The 27,073-nt window shown below is 45.5% G+C and overlaps 1 protein-coding gene and 1 long non-coding RNA gene across 11 annotated transcripts in view; one reads left to right on the forward strand and one right to left on the reverse strand.

The window, feature by feature from the left end:
- ASAP1 (ArfGAP with SH3 domain, ankyrin repeat and PH domain 1) overlaps positions 1-27,073 on the reverse strand; it is a 335,958-nt gene that overhangs the window by 197,030 nt on the left and 111,855 nt on the right. The window lies entirely within an intron of this gene.
- The window catches only part of LOC117803825, a 32,271-nt gene that overhangs the window by 3,125 nt on the left and 2,073 nt on the right, over positions 1-27,073 (forward strand). The window contains exons 2-3 of one of the 3 annotated variants that reach the window (XR_004627934.1): positions 227-451; positions 12,826-13,217. This is a non-coding gene — a long non-coding RNA (uncharacterized LOC117803825). Of the gene's footprint in view, positions 1-226; positions 452-5,487; positions 5,670-12,825; positions 13,218-27,073 lie in introns of those variants that run through there. The other 2 variants (XR_004627932.1, XR_004627933.1) reach the window with 2 other exon arrangements.

Consider the following 27,073-nt stretch of genomic DNA (forward strand, 5'->3'; position numbering starts at 1 on the left):
ATAGCATCTATCAGACGAGTGCAGAGGGGTGTGCTGTAGAGGAGGGCAAGCTTATGAGGGTGGCTAGAGCCTCAGATTTGGAATCTAGACAGATTTGGATTCAAACCACTTGTTAGGAAACTTCTTATGTAAGTTCTTGCCTCAGTTTCTCTCTCTGTTGAACAGGATAAGAGTTGTCACCTCAACAAGACTATTACAATGATCAAATGAAATACTGTATGCACAGGTGCTTAAGAGGAGAACAGGAAGCGCTCAATAAATGCCATGAAGATGCAAGAGGGACACATCTAAACTGAACCAGAGAACTTCCTGGAGAAGCTGATGCTGGAATAGAGACTTAAAGGCTGAAGAAGTCGTCTCCTTCTCTCCCTCTCTCCAGTCCTCTCCCTTCCAGCTGGGACTCACCCTCCACGGCTCTGTGCCCTGGCCTACTACCCCCAGAGACTCGGAGGTATGTGTCACATAATCTGTTCACGATAATATTAAGGTGCAAAGGTTTTCAAATGCTGCCAATGCCAGGTAGGGTGTATTAAATAAGAAAAAAAAAAGTTCTGTCATGTGTACATCAACCATGGCATTCAAGCTAAAATATCAAAACTAATGATCAGTTTGGTAGAAGAGTATGGACACCCTTGGGGAAATTATTAAAAAAAAATGCTGCCATCCCTATTCTCACAAAAATCACACAAATAATTTGAAAATAGAGGGTAGGGGGAGAGGATGATACAGACTGGAAACCAAGGGGTCACAAATGCAGATGCTTCCTGGAGCCAGGAAGATAATGTTAGTAAGAGATATTATCAGAGCTTAATAAGGTCTGTTACAGGGAGAGGGTATGATTGGGGCAACATGGGAACAACATTCACCATTTATGAAAGGCAGCTACTAGGTTAAGAGAGTCATGTTACCAAATGGTCTGATTTTTCAAAGCAAACCGGAAACCCACTATCTCTGTGAAGTTTCTTGACACTTACATGACAGCCACCAGGTCAAATTTGGTTGAACACACAGGATGTCTATAGGCTGGATGTGGCTGGCGGGGCACTCATTTGTGAGCTCCGCAGTGACTACTGTAGGAAGGAGGGAAATTATGTCCACGCAGCCTGGAGTAGTTCAAGGACCACTCTGCAGAGAACACAGGATCTGGGAGCAGCTCTAACGGATGGCTGGGAGTCGATGGCTGCAAAAGGATGGCGAGGCCACGTGAAGGCCAGGAGGTAAGGACAGTGTTTGGGAGCGGAGAGAGGAGACAGCCTGGTAAGAACAGCAAGTCACAGGTGCATCTGAATACAGAAGGAAGGGCCAGACAGTAGAGGCCTGAAAATCAGGCAGAAGAATTCAGATCTGGGTTGATGGGAAAGTAGAATCCTGTCAGTAGCTGCCTAAATAGAAAAGCCAGGATAAACTCCCAGGGAGAGCGCTTAAAAGAATGTGCCACATAGGAAGGGAAGCCCCTGTTTGGATGGAAGGCAAAGTCTTCATGAGCACATTAGTCTGAGCAGCTTCAGGACAAGCAGTCAGACTCCTCTGATGCAGGAAATCACCAGAAACCAGGAGGAACTCATCTGGAGAGCCCACAAGTAGACATTTCACTGACTATGGAAGCTACTTCATGAGGGACTGAGGATGTGATCGGGACGGCTCTCACCACCACCCCACATCCTCCCTAACCCCCAGTTCACTGGCATGGAGGGCAGACATCCTCACAGACAGGACCCAGCTCCAGAAAGGGACAGAAGTGGCCAATCAGATGTACAACATTTCTTGAAAGTCTGGGGCACCTTAAAGAGTGCCTTTAAAAAAAAATTTCTGTACACAAAACTAAGAAACTCAGTAATCATAATCCCAGATCTCAAACACTGGGGCAACGGGAACAGGAAAATTAATATTGGGCAAACAAGCATTCTAAAAATAGCCATACCCCATGAACTGGATCTATCACTGGATTAAAGTGATCACGTCTGGTGTGATTCAGCCCACAGGGTGTGGGGCTCAACGGAAGGCCAGAAAGGTAAAAACAGGAGCCAAACTGTGGTAACTACACTTTTCCTGCAAGGGTGATAAGGGAGCCCAAGAAAGATTTTAAGCAGGGCGAGCTGTGTTTTATGAAGACCAAGCGTTAAGGGGGCTGAGCTGAGAATCAAAGGGAATGAGCCAGGGTACAGCTGGGAATAGTGAAGACAGGTGTCGCCACTCAGCGAGACCAATGGCTTCCTCTAATTATGTCTGGGAATCACTGATAATGAACCACGGTGACCACACGTGGACTGTGATGGTAAGGTGCAGCCGGCGGGGGTAAGGGGTAATTTAGCAATGCAGTTCTAAGTGTCTCAGCGGCCATGGATGGAGCATGTCAGCTTGGCAAAGAAAACGTCTTTCCTAACATCTCCTCAGTCCATAAAGAAACTGTGATCAATCTCCTCAGGAGGCAATGAAACTGCTCTTTCCTTTCTACTCCCCCTTCCCACTCATCCTAAGTGGGTGGCTGCCCACAACGTGTGAGCCTAATGCCAGTGAAAGAGGAACCAGAAACCTCCCTGCCCCACATTCAACTCATGGCCCATGACAGTCAAGACCTGTTGCTAACAATGATGGTCCCGCTGGTTCCTTAACACCTGAGTCTTCCTTGACTACAAATTTGGAGTGAATTACTTCAGGGAACACCAGACCAATGAGAAAAGGAAGGCCTGGAAACCCACACTCATTTTCTCACAGGAAGCATGGAGAAAGGATTAGAAAAAAACCGAAAAACAAAAAAACTCCCCCCAAACTAGGATATACTAGTAATGACTTTAAATAGTCTACCTTCCTTATGGAATTTCCAGAAACACACACAAATAAAAATGTAATACTCAAAGAGTTTTTAACCATTAAGTGTAAAAGAAAAAAAAACGGCTTAGTGCCAACCTGTGAGCACTAGTGAACATGGAATCTCGTGAATGAAGAGAATTTTATGTATGTCGGCCAAAACAAAATGATCTTATCACTAGAATCATTTTTGGTGGTCTAAATAAAACCAAGGAAAAATGTGATTATAATCATATTTATTCAAGAGCAAGCTTTAAAAAAAATTTTGTTTTAATTACTGAAATGGAAAGAGTCCTCACACGTGTAGCAGCTAAAATACCCAGCCAATGATAACCCTGGGATCTCTGGAAAATGAAACAAACACAACAGGTTGGTTTTGTTTTTCTGAAAGCTCTGGGAAGACACCCATGATCACTGTCAATCTGGCATTCAAATTCAGTTGGAAGAGAAGCTGGTATCAGTTTTTGTGTTCCACAGGCAACAGCCAGATTTTCTTTAAAAACACGAAATATTTTCTTTCTGCGTATCACAGCGGAAGGTTTGCTGCCTCTGGTTTCTGTTTGTGTTATGTTTTAACCCTGCTGAGAAAAGCACCCATAGTACTCCATATATGGATTAAAAATAAACAAAAAATAAGTAGCCAAGGCCTTAGTGGCAGACACAATAAATACTTCAGCGCCCATCCTACATCAGAAAACCAGCGCCAAGTAATGACAGATTTCTGAAATACCTATTCTTTTTAGCCCTGAGTTACAGCGAACCTGGTAGTGCCAGGTATGGGCCTGGGAGAGAACATGGGTGTCTCCCTCAAGCCTCACAAGAGATTTGCCAGGAAGAATGACTGTCTCTATTTCCCAGACGAGGAAAACGAGGCTCGGAGAAGCACAGTGATTCGCTCCCCATCTCAGAGCGGGTTTTGGGAACCAGGACGGCCTGCGGTACAGCATACAACCTCTGGTCCAACGCTGACGACGATGAGCTTTGGTGAATATGGGGCCATGATAAAAAGCTGCTGTCAAACGAATTGGCAAAATTACTCTCAATTAACTAAAAACAAAGTTGGCATTTGTTTCGCTATGTTTATCTCACCATTTTTATGAGATTCTATTTCCACTCGCAGTGTAAGCCCATCGCTTAGCTTGATATTAAAAAAAAAAAAAAATACCATTCACAAAACTGAGAGTCCCAGCAGGAGGGAGAACGCCTCCATGTACCAAAGGTGCTGTGGTTACAGATGGCGTCCGGGGGCCAGAACCCGAGGCCTTCATCCCGCTTGCACAAGAGCCTTACCACTGTGTGCTTCAGTTTCCTCCTCGGTAAAATGAGGCTGCTGCAAGCCTCACAGGAGTTTGGGCAGGAGAAGCACTCAGAACCTGCTCGACACCCAGCTGGCACGCAGGAAGCCGCTGCCATCGCCTGCTTGCTTCTGGTGACACCGGGCCTGAGGTGGCCGTTCAGGGTGCAGAGCACCCGACATGCGTACCGAACGTAACGGAGCGCTGGGCTGTCTACGCAAATGCACAAGTGAGCAGATGCCCTTACTGTCTGTGGGCTCTTCATTAGGAAATGATAGGGAAGCAAACGTCCTCGCCTTCGGGGAACATTAACCCAAGCACCGGTTCGTGAACAAGATAGACTGACACTGGAGGACACGCTCAGGAGGGCGCAGGCCCTCACACCAAAGGGAGGTGCCCCAGATGGAAGAAGGGCTGAACCAGGCAGAAAGGAGAGTGAGCACCATTTGGGGGCGGATTCCCTGAGGGCCAGCCTCTGGGGAGCCTGAAGGAGCTCCTTTCAGCAGGGCAGGGAGCGCCACCTGCCCAGCAATGCAGCCGGGAACAAAGCAGAGGAACAAGGCGGAGTGTGGTACGAGAGGGGAACCACAGGCTGTGAAGCAGAATTATTTGATTCTAATCAAACAACTGACTGCATACACACCTCCAGGTGAGGGGCTGAGACTCACAGGTGTTTGTGCATTCTCTGCCCAAGGTCTCCAACTGCACAAATACCAGAGAGAAGGATAGAAAGAGCACGTGAAGGATGGTGGGGGATAATAAGGGTAGACACAGGATAGGTGAGGCCACTGCACATTAGGAAGACCTTGAACCAGTGGAACAAGGGCCAACATAGAGGTGACATGCACACACTCATTCAGTTATACCCTCCTGGGATACCACTAAGCGTCCCATCTATTCGATCTATCCGTCTAATCTCTCTACCTATCTACCCATCTATCTGTGAGGAGGCCAGTAAGATGATTTGCAGGGCCGGCCTAGTTAGGCTCCTTTTTCTAGCCCAAGGGAAACACAGTGTGATGAGGCTATAAACTCTGAGGGCCAGGGACTGAAACCCAGAACTGGCGGCAAAGCACCCAAACTGTATGCACTTGGAGTTTCTCATCTGCAAACTAGGCATAAGGCCAATCTCACATGGCTGGTGTGCAAACTAGCAGAGCTAGGTTATGTTAGGGACCATAACCGTGTCATAGTTTATTACTGGGCCCTTTAATATAGGAAACTCCCATGGGGCCATCCAGGCCTGGGTTTTGTCAACTCTGTATCCCTAGCCCTTCTCGCTCAGCCTAGCACATAGGAGGGGCCCAGAAAAGATTTGATAAATTGACCTGGCAGTTCTCTAAAATTTCACACATATACTCTGTTGCCCATCGGGTCCCTGCAGTGACCCTCCTTTGGCCCAGGCCCCTCTCCCTGGAATGCTCCACATGCAGTCAATCAAGCAGCAAGCAGCAGAGAGGCATCCCAAAGCCCGGCCTTCAAGCTCTGCTCCAGTCCTCCTACAGGAATGCATTATGGAACCCATGGAACCCGTCTCCCTTTGCTGAGTCACAGCCGTACAGACCCCATAATCAGCACTAAATGACTCTTATTCTAATTAATGCAAATGTGGAAAGCTTATCTCTTCAACCATGCTGGAAACCGCTTGAGACTTTTTATCTGAGACTTTTTTTTAAATAAAACTGGGACTTTTAATGTATTTTTAACCTTTTGATTCTAGTATCTGACTTCAAAGGCATCATTCCTCAATTTAGTTCCCCAAAATTGACTCATTGGAATAATTCCATTGTTTTTTAACAGCTGCTACAGAAAAACATCTCCCGTTAAAACAACTGTTGATAAAAGGATATTTTAGAGAGTATACAGAGCCTCTCTGACAGGTAGGACCTCTCTGCTAATGCTTACCAGGAAATGGTTCATTTGGGGCTGAAGTGTCCTACCTGTTGTCGTGCCTTTACAGAGCTCAGCCAGCAATTACACATTAGCTCTGAGACTAAGTGGGGGGGGGGGGAAGAAGGGCATTCAGGAGGCTAGTCTGCATATCCATTCAATGACTAGGCATTAACCTTCACCTGGGGAGCCAGATCCCCCGATTTAACCATTAAGTTTCATGGCACAGCTGAGGAAGCCTTCTTCAGGTGCATACTGGGATGCCTAGGTGGCTCAGTCAGTTGAGCTTCCAACTCTTGATTTCGGCTCAGGTCATGATCTCAGGGTTCTGGGATCGAGCCCCATGCTCAGGCTCCATGCTCAGGGAAAGTCGGCTTCAAGATTCTCTCTCTCCCTCTGGCTCTCCCCCTGCTCTCTCTAAAAGAGATAAATAAATCTTAAAAAACAAAAACAAAAACAAAACGAAAAAAACAGGTGCATACCTGAACCAGGGTTTTATGATGTCCTAGTCCAGCCTACTCTGCTCGGGGATCTGTGCCTGATTTCTTAAAGAAGCACCTAACTCCTTCCGGCTACCCCTCATTCCAGTGGTGGTCATTCCTTCCAGCTGTGGTCACGTCCATGAGGCCCTTCAAAATGTCAAATCCCTTCCACCAAACCCAAACCTTGCTGATCTTTACCTTGGGACTATTTGCTGGCAGGTGCTTTGAACCACCACAAAACCTTGCATTTTAATACATAGGACGTTACTTCTCCTTCCTTTCCTGGTGCCAGGAAGGCACAATCAATTTTAATACCTTGTCATACACACTGTCCCACCTTGCTTTCAAGCTGAAGACATGTACCCCGAGTTAAAGGGAGTAAGGATTATAAGGGCTCTTGATGCAGTCAATGCAGCATTTTAAGGAAGACCTTCACAAATACGAGCTACTTATCTTCTGAAACTAAAGAACATTTTGAACGCTCAGAAACAGAAAAGAGGAGTTGCCAAGTTACCATTTCAGGAATCCAGTTATCTTGACTTTTCCCCTGGGGCCTGCCTCTGCTGCAGCTAAAACTGAACCTCAGATTCTTGTATGTATTCACATCCCCCGCCAGCCAGACAAACGAGGGAAACTAGCATGTACTTGGAAACTTTACAGGGCACTCTCAGAATGTGAACGTCAAATTCTCCTGTTGAAAAAACTCAGAGATGAAACCAAGACTGACACCAAAAGATAAATGCTGGAGCCAGAAATAGAGTTGCTAGAGTATATACTCCAAGTGAATTAATTCCAGAGAAAAAATTATGTAAGACCTAGGCCAGTTTCTTGTTCCTCTGCCCCCTCACCTCTGCCTCCACCTGTCTGTAATCCACGACTTACTGTCCAAATGAAGGAAAAGGTCCACAGAAACGCTTTGAACGCTGTGAATTAGTGCAGTGAACAAATGAACAGGTTTCATTCACACCTTGAAAAAAGCAGCGGAGGTCCCCTACTTAGCAGGGGGTAAGATTCACTTCCACTTCCAGAAATAAACAAATTCATTAAATCCCAAGCCACCGTATTTTCAAGTTTTCCAAACTGGAAAAGCCTGGTCACACTTGGGCTTCCTAGAATGTCACCTGTTACACTGGTTACAAGGGGACACTGAAGAAAGGTAATGCACAAGTATTCCCCATAAACTACAGCCAAGGTCCATTCTTGTTTATTCACTGCTCTCTCAAGCCCCAAGTGAGACTCCTTTCCTTAAAACGCTTTCCCAAAAGCCACTGAAGAGGAGCCAAACTAAAAATTTTATCTGCCACCATTACGCTTCCTGTTCCCCCTTTTCAGATTCTATTAAAAAATCCATAGAGAGCAGAAAATGAGGGGAGGGTAGGGGGAGAAGGGCAATGAGGCTGGATTATGCATGCATGCATTCGTACACTGAACATGTATGCAGCGCCAAAACAAGCCAGGCTCTGGGGCTACAGCAGTGAACAGGACTCTTTCTAGGTCCCCAGGGAGCTTACAGCCTGGCTGGGTAGGTGGGTAATAAAGTCAGGTAGTTAAGATACGTAATGATCAGCTTTGTAACAGGAGCATGAGTAAAAATACACTAATGGGGCAAACAACTATCTGTCCCCTCCCGCCACTGGAGGTTTTGCAGAGCAGGGTCCTCTTGAGCTGGCTACAAGGGAAATGGTTTGCTGTTCTAGGCCCTAAATCAGAAACAGCCACAAAACTTTCCAGAAGTCAATTACTGCAAAATTCCATTCCTGGCCCAGATTCTTCTCCACCTAAAACCATCTCATGTACCCTGTGTGCACCAACCCAAAAGCAATGGCACTGATAGAGGATTTCTGATATCTCAATATGGAAACATTAGATGATTAAAAACAAAACAAAACAAAACAAAACCAAAAACAAAACAAGCTCTGATTTTGGAGTTTTAAGACTTGGGTTCAAAGAGTGCGACAGCATACCACTGTGTGACTCCAGGCACGTGACATAATCTCTGTGCTTCATCTGTATTTACAAAGCAGGGAAGAGACACTGTCACAGACTGCTGTGGGATCTGAGGAGAGGATATACACAGCGATGTTTCTAACTCGAATGTACTACTGCTTTCATCAGCAATCATGCCGCCTTCATGCAGTTAGCAGCTCAGTCTGGAATTCTGTTGCTCACGATACTTGGGAAGTATTAGAAAGTGAGGAAAAGTCACCCTAACGGGCAGCACTGCTCACAACTGACGACGACTACAATATTCTCGTCCTAGGCTCAGCATCTACAGAATGGCCTTTCCTTCTCCAAAGTTTGCTTCCCACACTGCACATAAACACCTGGGAACCCTGTTAAAATCCAGATCTGATCCAATAGGTCCAGGGTAGAGACCAGCATTTCTAAGAAGCTCCCAGGTGATGTGGATGCTACCGGTACCCTGGCCCGACAGTGAGTACAAGAAACTGAGGGAGTCACCAAGACCCTTTCAAACTGTGAGCAGCTGCCCCACCAGGGAAGAGTGGATTCAGTCACCTGAGGCAGACTTGAATTTCTAGCTCTTTCCTAACTTCCAATATCCACCCCCTGGGCCCCAGCAAACCACCATTTCTTGAAACCAAACAGCCTCACCACACACATTAGATCATCCTTTAGTCACAGAGCAGTGGCAAGATATTCTCAGGTCCAGCCAGCTTAGATGAGAGCTCAAGGTCCCATTCTGACAGCAAAGTCAGATGTAGTACAGACATCCCCAGCCCCAGAGTAATGACCCACAGAGAAGGGAAGATTTCAAAATCAGCTTTGTGCTCATAACCTCAAAGGTCCCTGCCTGACCACCAGTCATCACTGGGTCATTTTCCTTGGATTAATTTGGTAAATGATAGTACCTCACAAGAATATAAATGCCTTTGGCGTGTTAAGTGCCTACAGCCACCTTTGTCTGGCACAGTGCTAGGTGCTCAAATATCTGTGTAGTAAGTGAAGGCGTAAAATAAAGAAACTCAACAACATTTACTGAAAGCGCACCACGGATGTGCCCTCCAATGGCTGAGGCGTCAAGGGAAGCAATGATGAGCTGGATGAGGCCATGTACCCGCTAACGCAACGGGAGCCCCTCCGTGAGTGCCGGGCTCTCTGCTAATACTTTGGGTCAGAATCTCACTTCTCCATCCCATACCACATATTAACAGCCACATGTTGTAGATGAGGAAATGGGACAACAGCAGCAACACTGTGTGAGGAAACGCTGGTTGCTGCTAGAAGTAACTTCTCTCAATCAACCACAGAGGGTTTTTCCACCCAAAAACCGAAACGAACTGCCTTCTGTCTACTGTAAAGAGCTCTGGGAGTTGGATCTCTTATGATTTTCATTGTATGAGTATGCAGCCCCTGGTGACAGGTCCTGAACGAGAGTGATAATAGGGAGCGGCAGAGGCAGCGGTTTCCCGGTACCCTAGTCATGTCCCCTGCACCCCGGGAAGCCCCCCTTCTTAAGTCACCCCAGCCCTTCCCCACGACATGGTCCTTATAGGAGCGGGACAGAGCTGGGTTGAAACACAAACCCAGCATCGATCAGGTGCACCACCACTTTGGGGACAGTGACAGTACCTTCCTGCGACTGCCGGAGAGAGTCCAAGAGACAACATGTTCAAAGTGACTGAAGTGTCCAGCACACAGTGGCCTTTCTCCAGACCCAGGTTCTCTGCTCTTGTACCAGGGCCACTGCTGTGCTCCTGGGGGTGGGGATGACGGATGGGGGAGGATCAAAAGTCACGTGTCCCCCACCTGGCCCATGAGAACAGAGAACCACTTTAACACAAGTCAAGCCAGCAGAAGGCCAACTCTAGCAGCCACTGAAAGTCACAGTCTAATTACTGAGGCAAATGACAAGTGGCTCTTTGGTTTAACTTGGAAGAGAATGGAAGCCATTAAAAAGATGATGAGATGCCTTCTTTTCAAAATTAACATATCTGGAAGTCAAGAAGATGAACAAAGCCAATCTACGGGAATGTGGATGGGGCCTAGCAGAGAGCAGAGAGGAGAATAATAAAGATGTCCTAAATTTTCTCTCAGAAAGATTTAAAGCCCTGACGCTAATTCATTTTTCTGCAAAGACCGTACTAGAGTGATTACCCAGAACTACTGTGGAAAAAGCTGCGGTTCCTGAATCACACAGAGCTGGATTCCTTAAGTTCTGACACCTACTAGCGGTGGGACCCTAGGCAAGCTCCATAGAAATCCTTAGTAGCCGCAGGGTCCTCACCTATAAAACAGGAAAAACAATGCTTGCCCTAGAGCTACCATGAGGTTTAAATGAGATAATGTATATAAAACATGTGGCAGGAGGTAAGCACACAATGAATGCAGCTGTTTTAAATACACATGCCTGGTCCCTGGAAGGCCTGAGCCGGGAGCAGGAAGGCTTTTGTAATAAGCTGCAAACCGGCTGATAGGCATGAGGTAGGCCTGATGCTGGCTGTCCTACAACCTGTGCTGCCACTGGTCTCCAGAATGGTTCCTAAAAATATCAGGAAACTGTGGCACAAGAAGATTTGTAATAATCAGTCCTTAACGAGGTTTCACAGAGATTTCAGAAACATTTTTGGACCAGGTCCTGGCTGTGCCACACTGCAAAATGAAATATATTAAGTTTAGGAGCTGGGCTGTATTAAATAGAAATTTTTTTTCTTTTATCAGTCCCATCTTTGCTCCCAAAAGCCCTTCCTTGTAGTTCCCAAAATACCACCCATCAAAGAGACTGCTGGATTCCCCCGTAATGAGCCAAGGGCCAGGCCACCTTGCTCACTTCTGAAACTGCAGCCCAGGGCTTTCCCGGAAGCTGCTTATTAGACTTCAATGCCTCAGCTCATCTCTTCTCAGAAGAAACCTCAGACCTATCAAAACCCTGCCTTCTCTTCTGTATGTAGTCTTGCTCAGGGTACTGACTTCTCAAAAGATTCCCACTCTGAGGATGGCACTTTCCACAAGCAGAGATTTATCCAATCCAATACCAGGTAAAGGGGATGTTTGCATCTGGATGCTTCTCTGTAACAGAACAGGTTCTCCATTCATGAGATTTACCTTTAGCTCCATGAAAACCTTCCTCAACAGCCATGTCATGCTCACCCCAGGGCAGAGTTCTTAAGGGGAATGTTAAGCAGGCTGTCTGCATTATTTAAATTGTTCTTTCCACCTTCACTTTCCTCTTTTCTTTTCCTAAATCCATGTGGTTACCCCACTAAGCAGAAGCTGAAAGAGGATGGCTCATTATATTCCCCTGTTCAAATATTAACCTCTTGCCAATCTCCAATCCTGCATCTAGGAAGAGTGGCTTTGTACCACCTTGCCCTTTCTTTGTAATCATTCCTGTGTTTCAGAGCACAAGGGGAACTACACAAAAAGTTTCAAAGAAAAAAAAATTCAGCTAGCTTCCAAAGCAGGGAACACTTGTCCTGAAGGCTGAAGACTCTCACTGCCCACTGGTTCTCACTGTTTTCAGAGTCCGGTGCTTTCAAGGTTAACTGACATGGTTCAGGGAGGGTGAGAGAGACAAGAATTTATAACCTGTCACTCAGAAACAAAGATCCCATACTCCTGAAATCTTATCAAGGAATCAACACAGGACAATTGGTGGTCAGCAGGTATGCCGTGGTTAAACTGATGGTCTGGCAAACTGTAATACAGGGACAGAGAACAATAATCTAGTATAAACACAGTCCCCATTTACTGAGCATCAGCTAAGTGCCACGCACTGTACTGCATTTCTTAACATACATTATCTTTTTAAAAAAGATTTTATTTATTTATTTGAGAGACAGAGCATGACAGCATGAGTGGGGGGAAGGGCAGAGGGACAGACTCCCCACAGAGCAAGCAGGGAGTCTGACATGGGGCTCGATCCCAGGACCCAAGATCATGACCTGAGCCGATGTCAGACATTTAATTGACTGAGCCACCCAGGCGCCCCCACGTATATTATCTTTTTAAATCTGTAGTTGGACTGCCCCTATTTCACTGATGCAAAACTTGCCCAGTGGGCAAGTGGCACAGCCTGGACTCACACACAGTCTGATTCCTAAGCCCAGGCTCCTGGCTGCCAGGTTGCAAAGAACAGAAATGCAGCAAGACCACCTCTCACCAGAACAAAGCCCTAAAGAAGCCCCTGGAGTCCTTCTGATCCCTGCCACCCACCTAGCGGCTCAAGAAAGAGGAATCCAGGGTCTGAGTTCATTGCTGTCAGAGAGGAAGGTGACAGGACAGGCAGAGCTAGGAGAGAACACACTATCCCTTCAGGAGAAGCCCAGGGCCTTAAAAGAAGGGCACACCCGAGACCAGCCTTGATTTGTTTACCTGTCACACGTTTTCAGAGCGCTCCATGCAGCTGAGAAGGAGTGGAAGACACAGAACGAGCACAGTAACACACTTGTGCATTCAAACAGTCTGAGGAGCAGTTGTCCAGCCCAAAGAAGCACCTAACTGCGAGTCGAAACATCTGGTTTGTCCTAATTCTCAGAGACGGTTTGAGCAAGTCATTTCCCTTCTCTGGGCCACCAAGTATTCACTACTAGAACATGGAAGACTGGCTAGGATGAACCTTAAGGAATCATTCTGCTCTAACTTTCTGGAATCTAGGGTTCTACAGAGATGACAAAGAGCTAGCTAAAGATTTAGGACATTACACAACCAATCCCATGCTTTAGCCCAAGGATCTAGGAAACCAGAAAGGGACAGGAAACCTGTAAGTGGCTGCATCCATGAAAAAGTCTTGATTAGTAGGAAGCTAATGTGCATCTTCTTCTCAATGTGATGTGAGACACAGATGGAGACCGAGGTAACAGGCGGACAGGAGCCAAGCATGGACTGCATCCCCAGAGAGCAGTGCTGGGTTCAATATTACTCGGGTCCTTTCTCCGATCTTCTCTTGCCATTTCCCCTTCCTGGACCAGGCCCCCAACAGCTTTTGCTGGGTCATCTTTAACAGTCTACAAATACTGGTCACCTTCGTTTATTCTTGTCCCGTTCAGTGCATTCTCCACACTGCAGTTGGAGAGAGAGGTTCTTCCTAAGGGCAAATCATGCCAATCCCTGGCTGCAAACCCTAAAAGCTTTCTGCTACTCTCAGGATAAAACCCTGCTGTCTTTCCAGCCTCAGTTCCATCCTCTCTCCCCAACATGCTCCAGCTATGGTTTCTCAAAGTGGTAGGTTCCCCCCCACCTCTATTCTTTGGGTCCTAGCTGAGGTGTCACTTCCTTTAGAAATCCTCCTGTGACCCAGTAGCTTAGGTGCTCCTCTGCTCTGGACGCCCACCCCTCTCCCCATGCACGTCACCGTAAATTCCTGTGTACTTGTCTGTGTCCCCCACCAGACTACGGGTGTTAGGGAGGCAGAAACCACGTGTCATATACTCTGTTGCACCTCAGCACCTAGCAGAGTGCCTGGCACGTGCTATGAACTTTAGAAGCAAATAAACAAAAATCTGCACTGATGAAACAAATGGCCTCATAACTGAGAGGGCTGTTGAAGGTGGGAAACTAAAGTAAAGATTAAATAGAGACTGAGAAGGGGTTGGGGGGGGCTGGGTACCCACCAGGGTGTGTCTGTGCCCCAATGCATCTGCATGGTGGCAACAATTGAGGCTGTGAACCGTTCAAGGGCAAGCTGCGCACTGCGCTGTCTGCAGATGAGCCTGTGCTCCATGCCTTGGAGCCCAGGGACACTGGGAAACCGGCTGGTTGTCTCTCTAACATTTGGAGGCTCTGGCAGTGACAACTTGCTTTAGCGCTGCATAGATGCATGGGGACTGATGATGTCAAACTAGGTCACCGATCAACTCAGCAGAGCTAGTAACCGGACGTCACTCACAAGTCAAGTGTCGTGTGCCAGCACTGTCTGCCATGACGCCAGCCCCACACCTCTGAAGGATGCAGATCCAGACAGGACGTTTGCTGGAACACAGTGATAGATGGGCTTGGGTGCTTTACGATTGAAGTGCACACTGCTGTCACTCCCCATAAATTGTGACTAGATAGAAAGGCGGAACAAGCACTGCACTTCGACAGTGGGGGGAAAACAAAGGGATTGAGGGTTTAAAGAGATGGTAATCAAGAAGATGGAAACACACCAGGACCTTTCCAGAACAGAGTTAAGTAAGTTCAAAACCAGAAGGAACAACAGCAGCAGCAGCAAAAGCAGTTCAGAGAACAAATTCCTATTAAAGAATGCATTTAAAAACATGACGTTTCAAGATCAGAAATAATGAGCTTCAGAGAACAAACAGTATAAAAAGCCTAGGTAGATATTTTTTCATATGAGCCTCTGCAGTGGAAAAGAAAGCCACTAACAGGGCAGAGTGTGAAACGAGCCACATGTGCAGGAGACGGAAGTTAATTAAATGAGGACTCAGGCAGTTCCCTGAAAAACAATTTAGCCAAAACAAGGAATGAAAAATAAACAAGCTATAACACACACAGTTTGGTGGCCAAATAAGAAAAAAAGAACAATGGACACACATACACTGCAAAGTCAATACGAAAGAGTTAGAAGTTCCCAGAATTTCCCACTGATCAGGCCATGAAAAAACACATGTGGCTTTCAGCCTTAATAAAACGCGGGAGTTTAAAATCAAACCAGGTTAGGGTATCTACATGAACTCACCCTGTCACATGTTTCTCCTTTTAAGGAAAGTCTAAAATTTTTACGTTACCCCCATTTCCTGATTTTCAGAAGGTAAATGCCTTGTGTGGCTGGCACCACCACAGTGCCGAAGTTTTCGGCGTGGGCAGTGCCACAGGATCACCTGAGGCCGCCCAGGCTCTCCCCTAAGTTTCTGATTTAATTGGTCTGGGTGCGGCCTGGGATTTTTAACAGTTCCCACTGTGGTTCTAATGTGCACACAAGGCAGAGAATCACAGTCACCCCACTTCTCAGACTAGTGTGGCAAGTTCTCAATTTCTAGAACACATAATGAGGTTGATGCACCTTGAACGTGACCATTCCATCAGAAAACCTATGATTTCCGTAAAGAAGACATCTTTTTTTGCTTTACTTATTCCCTTTTTAAACAACTGGATTCTTACAATAAAAGCCCACCACCTGGCTGGCCCTCTTGGCCAAGACGGGGAAGAAGAGACGCCATCCGGCCCTTCACCTCCGGTTCGGGCCATGTTTCAGCAGAACGGCATCTGTCAGAGAGTGATGGCTCAGCTCTAAGAAGGGGGCTGCGTGCAATTAAGGACTGACAGGGACCCTCCCCCCTTGCCATCCTGTGCCTGGACAGCACAGTGTTATCGCTAAATCAAAACCCTGTCTGACAAAGCTATAATGGGGGTTCTTAGTAGAGAAATTCATTCCCTATGATGCATTGGAGGAGATGATGCCAAAAAGCCCATTAGTTCGGATGAGTGTGTGGGGAACCAGCATAAACACAGGACATGACAAGAAATAGTACCTTATATTTTATCCAGACCCTCCTAATGATGAGCGGCTTGGATAACTGATTAGGCTACCTTCCCCTACCTCCTAACCATGAAATGACATGTACCAATGCATACTCACAGAGAAAACCGCATTCTTTCAATATGTATAATGAACACGGTGGCTTCCCTTATCACACCCACAAACAAAAGAGTGTGTTCTGCAAAACAATGACATTCCTGTGTGACTCTAATCCATGTACACTGCTGCTCCTTCCCTGTTACCTGGTAGAATTTTATGCACATTTCCATAATTAAACAGAGATGAATATACATCGTGTTCTAGAATGACATTCTAAGAAGGCAAGGACTTTTGTCTGTGTTCACAGCTGTAGCCTGAGCTCCTAGAACAGTGCCCAGCAGAGGGCTGGCACTCAACAGCTGCTGAATGAATGACAAGCATCTGCTACATTGAATGGTCACTGCTATGTACATGGGTCTGTCCAGGGCAGGAGCACAGGTACAATGGTTTCTTCTTGCTCTGTTTCTTTGTTTATTCAGTTAAATCTATATCACACGTTCGCTATGAATAAACGAGGATAAAACTGGCAGAAGCAAAATGACCAGGTCACATATGTAATGGCAAGACTGCAGCCTCCATGAAGGCAGAGGTCCCCAACACCCAGCGCCAGGGCCTGCTACTAGGTAGGGACTCCAATGCTTACTTGTAATCCTTGTGCTGCAGGAGTGGACAATCCAATGGGAGTGGAAGGCACGTTAACAAAGAATCTGGCCATGGCCGCCGTCTCACATTATATATAACGTGTGCGTGCACGCACCCACCGATGCTCGCTCGTTTGTACAAAGACTTGAGAAACCACATGTAGCTTCTCACCTTAACCAATGCAAAGGCATTGTACCAAGCTTATATTTAAGAAATTTCTCTAAAGATTAAATAAATGTAATGGAAACCAGCCTGAGTTGCTAAAAACCAAGCATTTTATTGGGATGTGTGTTTGTGTAGTGCTTTGGGGGCAGAGGGGGCATGGAGGATGTTCATTTTTCCCAGCTCCAGAAGACGGGCCACTATGAACAGCTACCCCCACGGCTGAAAGATGAGAGAAATACTAAGAATGAACAGGCAAAAATCCCAAACAAATAAAAATGCTGGCTTTTGAACCAATACTGCCAGCTGTTCTTCACAGCAAACAGGAAGAACAGATCAAGAGGGCAGGCCTCTGATGGGCACTGAGAAAGAACAACCAGCTTCTTTATCCAGATCAGCTGCCATGTGCCAGGGAACTGGATTCACAGCCACAGGAAGAAGGCCAGAGATGGCAGCCAAGCCCTGAGATAGACACCAACTGGGGTGCAGGGGCGGGGGGTGGATGCCTAAGTTTCATCACTTCCTAGGTAAATGGCTCTCTCGAGAAAACAGGGTTTTGGTTCCGGGACTAAGAAGAGCTGCATCGTCAGAGGACATGTATCACTGTATCTTGACCATCTGGGGCAGCCACATCGAAGGGGAGAAGACAATGAAGGAGGAGGAACTGGAAGACAACTAGATGGAAAGCTCCCTGAGGACGTTGGCAGCTTCCTCTTTGCTGCTTCTGCAACACTGAGTCACCTAGCCTGTACTCAAAGAACTTCCACTGAAGTGAGATTACAGGACATTTATGTCACCAAGGGGGGGAAAAAGGAAGATCGTTGTGGTTAAACACAAAAGTAAAAGAATCCATAAATAATGCAGAGGGAAAGACCGAAATAACACGGGGGGGGGGGGGGGGGGGGGGGGGGTGGCGGTGCGAGGGTCATACTTGCGCACAGAGACCGAAGCTGTGGGTCTGAATCCTGGCTTCGGCCGTTTACTGGCAGAACGACCAGAGGCAGGTTACAAACATCTCTTAGCCTGTTTCTTCATCCACAAAATGGAACTTACGTGGCTGGGATTGCTATAAGGCTGAGGTTCTCAAACTACGCTCCAGCAGAGCAAAACGAAGTGTGTGATTAAAATACTCTGTCTTATCCGATCTAGGATGTATTTTCAACCACGCTTCTCCACCTCTGCACTACTGACATTCTGAGCTGGGTAGTTCTTTACTGTGGGGGTGTCCTGTGGGGGTGTCCTGGAGGAGCTCTGCGGCGTCCCTGGCTTCTTCCAAGGAGGTTAACAATCAAAACCATCTCCAAAGAAGCAACCAGGACGTCCTTTATCTGGAGAGTGGAGAGATACACTGTTCCATCCAGACAATGAAGTAGGATTCAGTGCTATAAAGACATGAGCTAGCAAAGCTAGAGAGGGACAGGGAGGAACCTTACATGCGCACTGCTAAGTGAAAGAAGCCAGTCTGAAAAGGCCACTTACTGTGCAATCTGAGGCACATGGCAATCCGAGACAGGCAAAACTGTGGAAACGGGAAAAAGATCAATGGTTCCCAGGGGCTGAGAAGGAGGGCGGGAAGGATAAACCGGTGGAGCACAAGGGGATTTTCAGGGCAGTAAAACTACTGTATATTATACACTAATACTGGATACATATCATACATTTGTCAAAACCCAGAGAATGTGCAATACAAGAGTGAACTCTAATGTAAACTACAGACTTTGGTTAATAATAATGCATTAATGTTGGCTCATTAACTGTAATAAAATGTACCACATAATGCAAGATGTTAATGATAGGGTGAAACTGGGGCAGAGGGATGGTTGAGGGAGTATATGGAACTTGGTACCTTCAGCTCCATTTTTCTGTAAATCTAAAGTTGCTCTTTTAAAAAAATCTATTAATTAAAAAAAAAGTTTATGGACAAGGGGGGAAAAAACCACCTTCAGATATTGCTGAATGTCACCCAGGGGGGTGAGGGGCTGGGGCAAAATCACCTTTACACCCATTAAGAACCACTGATTTAGGATATGGTCCCCCTTTTTGCTAAGACAATGATCCTTAAGACTCATGATAAAACTGAATACACTTTCATCTTTTATGGTGTTCAGGAAAAAAACACCTTCATTATTATTTCTCTGTTCCAGTTCTAAGTAGAAACAAATATCAAATCTCCAGAGGAAAAGTCACATTTGAAAATCCGACCCCTTCACCCTAAAAAGGAATATCGCTCCCCTCAATTTCTTCTCTATATCTGCCCTTAGACTAATATTACTACTACTTATAATGCTAAGAGATGAGATGAATAAAGATTAAAAACAATTTTAGGGGCGCCTGAGTGGCTCAGTCATTAAGCGTCTGCCTTCGGCTCAGGGTGTGATCCCAGCGTTCTGGGTTCAAGCCCCACATCAGGCTCCTCCACTGGAAGCCTGCTTCTTCCTCTCCCACTCCCCCTGCTTGTGTTCCCTCTCTCGCTGGCTGTCTCTATCTCTGTCAAATAAATAAATAAAATCTAAAAAAAAAAAAAAAAGATTAAAAACAATTTTAATTTTAATCAATGAATCTGATCATGTCCAATAGTCTCATGTAATGACAGGGCAGGGCCAAAGCAGCTTTCACAACTCAGCCCTTCTGAAGCATCATGTGCAGTTTATAGTCAGACAACCAATGGTCTTGTAAGTACCTGCCCACGCAAGTGCTTGTAACTGACAATCTTAGTTTTTTCTCCATCTTGTTCAAATATCTGCATATGTTTTCAGTTCAGTAAACGGCGTATATGATCAACTGGATGATAACTTCACCTGAACTACTCCTATAGTCAGTCTCCTAACCTGGTTCCCTCTTCCACAGTAGCCAGAGGGACACTTTTAAAGGAAAGTCAATTCAGGTCATCTTGTTCCACTCAAAATTCTCCAAAGGCTCCCTATTCATTCAGAGTAAAAGCCAAAGTTCTTACCATGGCATAGGGTCCCCTGTCCCAACCTCTCCTTCCATTTTTTCCCTCAGCCACATGAGCTCCTCATTGCTTCTGCAACATGCCAGGCATGCTCCTGATTACCTTCGCACGGCCCTGCCCTCATATCTACGCAGCTAACTCAGTGTCTGCTCTTGAAGCCTACCTTCAGGCTCCTGCACCTCTCTTCATTCTTTCTTCTTAGCACTGATCACCACCTAACAAACTGAGTATTTGCTTCTCTCTTGACTGTCTGCCCCTCTTAGGAAATAACCCTGATGAGTACACTCCTTGATCTGTCTTTCACTGCTTTACACATAGTGTTTACAAAATTCCTAGTGCATTGTTGGCATTTACTAATGATGGATTATTCCATTCATTCTTCTAATCAATCACCCCCATTTTATTCGTGAAGAAACTAAAGACCAGACTGGTTACACTAGCCTCAAGTCACAATTAGCAAGTGATTTGTAGCTTAAGCAACTCCCAAACTCCACTATTCAAATGGACTTCTCTATGAGCATTTCATTGGACCCCACCACAGGCTAGGGATCTGTACCAAGAGCTTCACATCCACAAGCTTTTCTGTAGCTATCCTAATGCACTTTACTGGCTATCTGCGTTCTTCGCATTCACACAGGTCTCCTTAATCATATTCATCGCTTTTCTCCAGACATCATTCCCACAATGTCATTTGCTTACATAATCCTGACATCATCAGGGGAAGAAGCTATGACTTGTCATGATTAAATGGACTCTGAGGTTAGAAAGACCTGGTTCTAAGTTCATTCAGCCATCTGGTTGACTATGAAAACTTCCACAGGTTTAACTTCCTAAGGCCTTAGGCTTCTCACCTGAAGAACAGCCCTGTGGGGCTCTTGGGAGGGAGGAGTCAGGAGTTAGGTAGAGAAGGCCTCTGTACTGCAGGGAATCCAGCAAAGAGCAAACACTTCCTATGTGTTAGCTTTTATAATAAGTATTATTACCCAGCAAGTCATTCACTCATTCACTTGCATTCTGTTTATGCAAGTCACTCTAAGTGTACATCCTAAGTGACTCCCCTTCCACCAGTCATTTGGATAATGGCTTCTTTTTAATGTCCCTCTCCCCACATTGACAATCCCTTTAGCCTTTGATAAATGTCCTTTTTTTTTTTAAAGCCACAAACTCAATTCAGAAACAAAGAGAAAACCGTACCCATTGTCATTAGTACAAAGCCCCCTGAGGTTTCACAAGATCAATTGGTCAAAGGTCCTGGCAGGAGCTGGTCCTTCATCTCCCCTTAAACTTTTTACAAGAAAGATTCAGGGATAGAGGCCAATAACCTTACGACACAAGGAGGAACAAACCCAGCTCTTAGCACAAGATTAGATTAGCAGATGTAAAGATGAAAGGGATGGAGCTGGAAAGCTTTCTCATACATACATTTAGGATACGCTGGTGAAATAAATTCCAATAAACCACATAAATCTGTTAGTACTCAGAAGTATGTACCAACCATGTTAGTACATTTATTAACATTTATATTCTTAACATTTATACTCTCCATCTCGATGTTTTATCTCTATGGTGCTTTTTCTCCTCCAATTAAACATGGAAGCCTTTCAGGGCAGGGGCCCCAGAGTGAAACAAAACTAGAAACCTATGCCCAGCCACCCTAGTTCAAAGCCTCCGACTAGATGCTCCCTTAGCCTGGAGCTCTGGTGGTCAGTACTGAGAACTCCTTGATGCATAGTAAGTGCTTCAGTACATGTTTGCTGAAGGATGAAGTACGAAAACTGTGATTATCTGTATGCAGGTTACATGCTGTGGGTAAAAATTTCAAGCTCCAACTGGCCCCTTTCCTTTGACTACCTGTGACTTTCCCTCGTGCATACTAACTTCTTGTTGGCTGATATGTACTGAGGGAGTTGAAATTATTTTTTAGGTCTGTCAAAAATATAGCATACCTGTTGAAAAACTACATCTATTGCCAAAAAGACCACAAAAATGACCTCTGAATTATCCATATTTGGGATTTTCTTTCTCCCTTTCTTCCCTGATGCTAATGTAAATAAATTTGACTCCACATCTTGCTTTATCAAAAGATCCTGCAACTTGCTGATTTTTTTGCTTACGATCCATAATAATTTTTAAAAGAACATTTGTACCTCACTCTGAAGGGGCTGAGTTATTTCTGCATGCAGACACATAGAGTCATAAATATCCTGGGGCACCTGGGTGGCTCAGTCAGCTGAGTGTCTGGCTTGATTTCAGCTCAGGTCATGATCTCAGGGTCATGGGATAGAACCCCTTGTCAGGCTCTGCGCTGGGCATGGAGTCTGTTTGGGATTCTCTTTCCTCTCCCTCTGCCGTTTTCCCCCCTCCCTGCTTAGGCATGACCTCTCTCTCTCTCTCTCAAAAAAAAAAATGTACTACTTGATTTTATTCTTTTTGATTTACATTTTATTTACTGGGTAGTTCACTGCCTCCCTCAAGTCTGCCTCTACTCAGACTTCTCATTTTGATCATAACATGGGGTTGGTCATCTGAGTTTGGAGTCGAGAATCTACTATTATAATCCAATCAGAAGTCTATCTGGTGTGGCTTAGACCTAAATCTACTGGCCAGTTGCTATCATTTGTACCTGCCAAGTCAGCAGACCCCATTTCAGATTTTCTCTCTCTCTCTCTTTTTACAGGATCATATACAAATTTGCAACCTTTAGTTAGTTAAATATCATTTCTTAAACACCCACTATATCCATTTATTCAAGAAATAGTAAACTGAGCATTTACTATGTGACAGTAAATTGGTCTAGGTGCCAAAGAGTACAGCACTGGAAACACAGAGACAAAATCTCTGTCTTCTCAGAGCACATTTTAGGGGGAGGTAAACAAAAGTAGAGATAAGTTCTGACAGTGATAACTGCTATGAAGAAAACAAAGAGTATAACTTTGATAGAGCCAAGGGTGGGAGGGTTTGGGAAGGACTGCGCAGACATACCTCTGAGGAGATTACCTTCAGCAAACATGGACTGAAGCACCTACTATGTATGCATCAAGGAGCTAAAAGTAGTGGGATTATCCATTCTTGGAGTGCCTACTATTTAAAAAACAGGGCTTACTTTTGGAGAGCTCCTATTTTTAAAAAATTCAATCTTGTGGTGGGGGGGCTTGAACGAGTATTGAACATAGGTGTCTAAGTGCTTTGAAGTGACAGAGGAAAGTGCTAACCCAGCCAGCCAGTCTCACGGCTAGAAGTCATGATAATAGCAGACTTCAGGTGACAGGATTCTCGGACTGCCCCTCACAGTGAGAATGAATCAGGTGAACACTGCCGACAGCTGAGCTGAAGTACACGAACACATCCGGGATGAACTCCTGGGAACGAGGGGAAATAAGCAGACAGGTGTGGGGACGGACAGGCGCTTGGCCAGGAGGGCCATATGGGCTGTGCCAGGGGCGTGACTCTTGTCACACTCTTGTGTGTAGTAGAGTTGCACGGTCGGAAGACCTACACTCGGGTGCATTTGGAAATTGTAGATACCTCACTCACAACTGGGAGAAAGTGGAAAAATTCTAAGCAAATGAAGACTGCCCCTTCAGGAAACAAGTAAGAACAGATTCTGCTTCCTTCAAAAGCTTCAACACTCGTCAATCCGAAGCTGTACTGCCACATGGACTCATGGCCATGCCCACAAAAATGGAAGACATGACCAAGCTAACCTCCTAGGTTTGGCTGAAAACCTCAAAGTCCAGCACTCCACCGGCGCCCCCTGATAGACTGTCAACGTGTTAACACTAGGGCCATCCCAAGCCTAACAGACAACAATGGAACAGAAGCCTTTTTTAACTTGTAATATCCCAACTGTCCGGTTTCTACAGTGGGAGTGTCCCAGTTCTGCCATCTACTAGCCATAATGACTCAGCATATTCTCCGTATCATTTCTTGGCCTCAGTTTCCCCACCTGCAAAATCCAAAGATAACAATACCTGCCACAGTGGGGCTTTTTGAGAGAGGAATGTGGGAATGATTAAATGATAGAATAAATATGAAAGGACTTTATAAACTCTAATTCTCTACAAATAATAGAAACAACTATAGGCTCAACTTACAGTACTACGGAACAGAAAAAAATTATCAGGAAGAAGTAGAGTCAATGAACTAATCAAAATTTCAAAGACTGTTTTAATGAAACAAGACAGGCTAGCCTATGCAAACCACCACTTATTTTTAATAGCATAAAACCACCTCTCAACCTCTCCTTGACCCCAAGAGTCATCAAGCAAATACTAGGACAGAGGCGGATGAACAGTGTACAACTTCACGGTGATGGATGTGCCATGAAGTGAATTAAACCACAAAGGCAATTAAGTCATAAAAGCGGCAGTGATAGAACTAGACACAAGGTTCAGAGGATCATCTGTGAAAGATTTCATTAGCTAAACCACAAAGTCCTACTGAAAAACACACCAGCAATCAATCTAGTTAAAAATGGGTCACTTTATTTATAGATTCCATCACCAAATCACATATTCCTTGGTTAAAAAAAAAACATGTCTCTGAAAACTTTCTTTGAACAGGCAGGTTCAACAAGGCTGCTTCATGCCCATTAAAGGATATAAGGAAATAATCCGTTTAAATTCTGCCCACGCTCAACAGACAATTTTCTTAATGGGCTCAATGCAGAAAAGTGTCCCAGATTCACTATACATTTGAGCTTTACTATAAATAAACAAACTTCACACAATGCCAACACAGTGGGTAGAGTACACACTGTACTAGTTTGGGGCTGAAGACCAACTGTAGGGGGATAGAGTTTCCCCCGGAAGGTCCTGTTTGGGTTCATTGTGAAGGCAGCTTATCTGTTAGATACTCTGCCCGGGCTGCTACTGCAGGGGAGGAGAGCCATTCTGTGAAAATACAGACTTGGGCAGACGGTCAGGAACCTGTGCAAAGGGGGCAAACTGCAGGTCCGGGGAACGAAGCACAGCTGGCAGATGACAAGGGACAAGTGCAAGACACCAAAAGCTAGCTGTGGTGATCTGAGCGCTGGGTGATTTTTAAATTCTCTTCCCTGTATTTTACTCAATTTTCAACTTTTTCCCATTGGTCATATTTTGTAAAATTAAGAAAAAATATCTATTTAGGTGGCAATTTTGCAAAGTATGGACAATCTAAGACTCAAATAGCAATGGCCAATTCTGTCCTAGAGACAATCTCTATGGACCCTGGATTCTATTTCTTCCAAGTCTTTTTCCAATGCACATGCATTTTTTTTTTCATTTGTTAAACCATTATTTTAAAAGGGCAAAATAAGCAATATCTGGTATAGGTTACCTACAGTTACAGAAAGCAATGTAATCATTAGCCAAGTTAGATTGATTAAAATTCTACTCTTGGGGGGTGCCTAGGTGGCGCAGTTTAAGCGTCTGACTCTTGGCTTTAGCTCAGGTCGTGATCTCAGGGTCGTAACACAGCCCAGTGTCGGGCTCCACTCTCAGCGCAGAGTCTGCTTGAGATTCTGTCTCTCTCTCCCTCTGCCCCTCCCACTTGTGCTCTCTCTAAAATAAATCTTTAAAAAGAAAAAAATTCTGCTTTCAAATTAAAAAATAACTCCAGCTAACAATAGGAAAAATTTTAAATTATAGTAATTTAAATATGGCCCCAAAGGATTTGCTATTATTGATACTTCCTCTAAATGAAGTCATCTGAACTAAGCCTGGAATATCTGTGTGCAAGTACATCCTTGCTTATTCACCTTCTGAAACTCTAAATGAACACCATCCACCGTAAAGTGGGAAGTGATGTGTCTAAGGGAACTGGCCACCATGACTGTGGATCCCTGTAGCTGAGCCCCCGGCCTGGGACACTGATGAAACGGAGCCTGAAGACGAACGACCGAGACCAGAATGAATGCACTCATCTAATGCACTTAAACAGAATATGACATCATGAAAATGAGAAAGAAAAAGAAAACATTTGGAATTCTGGTTTAAAAAGCAATACTGCAAGCTGTTCCAGCTCACAGAGGTGCTGGTGAACATCCTCTGGGTGAGGACATTCCTAGTCCTAAGGATACAGGTTGTCTCAGGTGATCACAGTACACGGTGCTTCAGTCCAGAAGGGCCCGTGTATACGTGGTTAGAGGTTTAAGGGCAGATAAAAGAGGTCCTGTAAAAGACTGGCTGCAGTTCTCACCAGTCCCTTTAATATATATTGCTATATTAATGTTTCCAAGAGCCCAGTACACATAAAACACCTGGCACAGGTCCTGGCACCTCGCAGTGCCATCAGTAAGCGGAAATGGGTATCAAGTATATGCCTGCACCTGTATCTGTATGTCCCAGCCTCCCCAAAAAGCATGGGTTGCTCATATATGAAGATGATACCACTGATCACCTCAGACCTTCTCTTTCAACTGCTGCTTCTTAGCCATGGTGCTGAAGCTTTTCCTTATTAGCACTGTGCTATTCCAACCACCTTCCGGAAGGCACTTGGTATGAGACTTAAAGAGCACAATGACACAAGCATATCATACAGAGTCAGGATGGAATAAAATGACATGACTTCCTTAATCTGCACCGCTGTATTATCCTCAGGCATCGGCTTCACCTCACTAAGTCTCAGTTCCCTCATCTACAAAGTGGAGGTAACTGTGGCACCTATTTACTTGTTTTTGGACAAGTGACGTTTAGATGAGAACATGGAAGTCCAGAACACTCAGTACAGTGGCTGGCACAAAGAAAGTGCCCAATAAAAGGTAGACATCACTCTAGGGCAGGCAGCCTCACGAACACCGTGCTCCCTAGGGACTTAAAATCACCATGCTAGGAAAACACACATCTGCAAACAGGATGCAAACCAGGCGACCAAGTGACACCCCTGCAAGAGACCAGGCACCACATCTTCCTACACGAGCGCTGCTGGGGGTCTTGCTTCTTTCCCACTCTGGCCAGATGTCCCTTTCCTTGCAAGACCACTGCCCTGATAGGAGACCCTGCCTTTCTCCTACTTCCACAGTTACGAGATCCTAGGGGAGACACAGGCACTAGCAAGAGGGGAGGAGACCCTTTGCACCGCAGAGCCCAGCCTACTTCCTTGCACCTCCCTCTTGGGAGTGAGCTGGTCACTTCCTGCCCAGCAGGGGACTCTTCCAATGCTGGAGCTCAGCACCAGGACATTTGCCTACTGGCCGGTAGAGAGGAGCCAGGCTGACCAGTTCAGGCTGTACCAGGATCAAAGGAGGTCTACTTGACTCTGGCTAGCCTCATTCCTTGGTCTTACTGCACGAAGTAGCCCAGAACTTATGCAGGGGAGAACTTACTTAGTGGGCCTCCTCCAGTTCCAGCCAATGCGTCATCCCTTCCTCACGGTTTGAGAG

This window comes from Ailuropoda melanoleuca, chromosome 9 (assembly GCF_002007445.2).
Source record: "Ailuropoda melanoleuca isolate Jingjing chromosome 9, ASM200744v2, whole genome shotgun sequence".
NCBI classification, from domain to species: domain Eukaryota; kingdom Metazoa; phylum Chordata; class Mammalia; order Carnivora; family Ursidae; genus Ailuropoda; species Ailuropoda melanoleuca.